We start from the raw sequence: 3,304 nt of genomic DNA, 5'->3' as shown, positions 1-3,304 counted from the left end.
GTTGTTTATATCCTCTCCTATACAAACGAAAACAAGGTCAAGTATATTTTCCTTCCTTGTTGGGATTTTGATTATATGGTTGAGGTAAAAAAAAAAAAAAAAATCAAAATCTAGAAGCATTTTTGTATGTTGTTTCTCATCTCTAGTGTATATAATATTAATTAGTTTATCAAACTAATATCTATTATATACTATATATATATATATATTATATATTATATATATATATACATACACTATATATTTCACATACTACTAATGTCACACAAACACATCATACAACACAAATACCTACCACCACATAGAACACACTCACGCACACACACACACCACAGAACACACTCACATAACGACTCATGCACACACACACACACAAAGACTCACACACATAGATATATATATATTTGCGACAACACACAACACCAAAACACACAAACACCACACACCACACACGACACACACACACACACACACACACACACACACACACACACTCACACCACCACACACACACAACATACACATATCTAAGACTATATATATACCTATCAAACACACACCCACATCTAGATATATGTAGTGTGTGTGGAGTTATATATATACATATATATATATATATGATACTATTATATATTGATAAAATATATATATATACATATATATTGTCTATATACATATGAATATATTAGAGTATATATATGTATATATTACATATATATAATATATATATATATATATATATATATCTACGCATATATATATATATATAAATACAATATATATCATATATAAATATTGTATTATATATATAACTAACTATGATAGTCATATATTATATATATATATATATATTCACATATATAATCATCTATGAGATAGCAATTCATATATTGCATGTACTATAGCTAATATATTCATCCTATCTATCTATCTTCCATATTTATATACACTTATATATATATATAACTATATATATATATATAATATATATATATAATATTATATATATATCATATATGTGTGGTAGTGTGTGTGTGTGTGTGTGTGTGTGATGTGATGGGATGTGTGTGATTGTTGTGTGTGGTGTGTTGTTGTGTGTGCTTGTGTACATATACATATATATCATTATATACATATGTATCTTCTCTCTCTCTCTCTCTCTCTATCTATCTTCCTCTCTCTCTCTATATATATATATATATATATATCTGATATATATAGATACTATTATATATATATATAGATAACACGATTGTATTTATATATAACTACCATATATATGTATATATATACTATCTATATGTGTGTGTTATATAAACGTACATATACTATACCTTATATATATATATATTATATATATATATATCTATATTTATTTATATATATATATATATATATGTGTGTGTGTGTGTGTGTGTGTGTATGTGTGTGTGTGTGAGGGGGAGGGTTTGTGTGTGTAGTTGTTATAATAGGACCGAAATGGAAAGGGCGATTCATTGTAAAATATAATAGTCTGCCCTAATGGATACATTTTTGTTAGTGTAACCACAATACGTTTTCCTTTATTTAAAGGTACACTTTCATATTCACTGCCAAAGTTTTTGATGTATCCAGTAGATAATCAGGCAAATAAAAGGATACATCAGTCTTGTTAATCGAGAGAGAGCTTGTTTTAGTTTATGTAATGCGCATGAATCATTTCCTCATATTTCACTGCTATTTAGGGATGCTGATTTTCATGGTCTCGGTTGTAGTTAAACCCACTTAAGGTCCTGTAAGTCAGAATTTGGCTTTTTTAAACGAACTTGCTGCGGTATTTTGCAATTTCGAAGAGAGAAATAATTCCTTTATCGTATACTACTAAGTTCAGTAATCTATTGGATGAATGTTAAAATGAAATTACTTTTTATATTGAGATAAGAGAACTGGAGGTTATCGGCTTGATCTGTGCATTGTGCAATTTCTATTGTCACAGCCTCTGAAAAAGTTTAAGTTATCAGCAATAGATAGCGCGTGTAAAAGTTGCTGAGAGTTGTTCTGTACTTGCTGCGGATCCTCATTACACTGTGAACCGAGTTCATTGTGACAAATGGACAATCATCTCGCCAGTAATCCTGACTGTAACCAGTTTGCCAGCTACCCAAAGTCTCACTTTTCAAGTTCTCATAGTGAGATTTTGTTCTGGGTAAGTTGATCATACCACACTTTTTATCAAACCTTTAAATTCTATGTGCGCTTTCAGTAATTAGCAGGTACTTATTTCATATGTTCATCATCAAGCTATTTCAATCTCTCTTTCTACACTTACTAACAAGATTGTTACTGATGTTGCTTTCCTCTAATCTAATTAAGTAATCACATCATTGCTTTAATTACTTCCTTCACCATATATATCCTATACTCACAGCCAACCTGTATTAATTTCTACCTGTTGTGGTCTTAGAGCCTATTCTTCTACTGCAATTGTGCTTATATGGACCATTTCCTCCTATAGTATATGTTATGTGTTTACTGGGACCATGGATTTGTGCCTATTTTTTTTAGTTGTTTTTTAAATGGTCTATAGTTGAATGTCACAGCTCCTGCAAAGTCTGGTGCAGATAGCTCCTAGTAGTAGTTAAAATCCTGGTTATTTCTCTGACTAACATGCGATGGAGCGTCCTGTAGCGTGGTCGAGCGATTGTAAGGTACTGATATTGCATATCAAGTGACTAGGTACTGATTATGCATTACTATATATTATTATATTAAGCTGTATTTCAGCTGACATGATGCATCTGTGTTTGTTAGCGGTAGGCCTGATGCATAGGAAAGGTGGCCCAAGAGACGTTCATAAGCGAAGGACAGTACACATTCAGAAAGAGGGACAAGACAGAGAAAAGGCTAGGGCAAAGTGAACAGATCTGATCTCCAACTCAGAGAGGGCAGGTGTTTTAACATTCACCAAACAAAGACCATGAGACATGAATGTCTGTCTTTCCTACCGGGTTATAACTGACGAAGCTAGTGGGTTACAATAATGATAACACAGTAAGCATCGGGAGAAACAAATCAATCAATATGGGTGAATAGCACTAACAAAAGCCAGGAATGTCTTACGCCGAAGCCTAACTACTTGTGGCAAAAGAAATATATTTACTTGATATATAAAGGTAGAAATTCAACCATAAAAGGAATAACAAAAACTAAAACAAACTACTAAATATCAACATTGCTGTAAAAAGGTGGATCAACCAACACTAAAATTTTGGGTTTGCATTCGCATGTAATGAAATTATTTACATTTCTGTTACGTTTTCAATTG

This window comes from Penaeus japonicus, unplaced genomic scaffold (genome assembly GCF_977035675.1).
Source record: "Penaeus japonicus unplaced genomic scaffold, GWHDUDI00000001_assembly GWHDUDI00000040, whole genome shotgun sequence".
Classification (NCBI taxonomy): Eukaryota; Metazoa; Arthropoda; class Malacostraca; order Decapoda; family Penaeidae; genus Penaeus; species Penaeus japonicus.
This window is presented reverse-complemented; position numbering follows the sequence as displayed.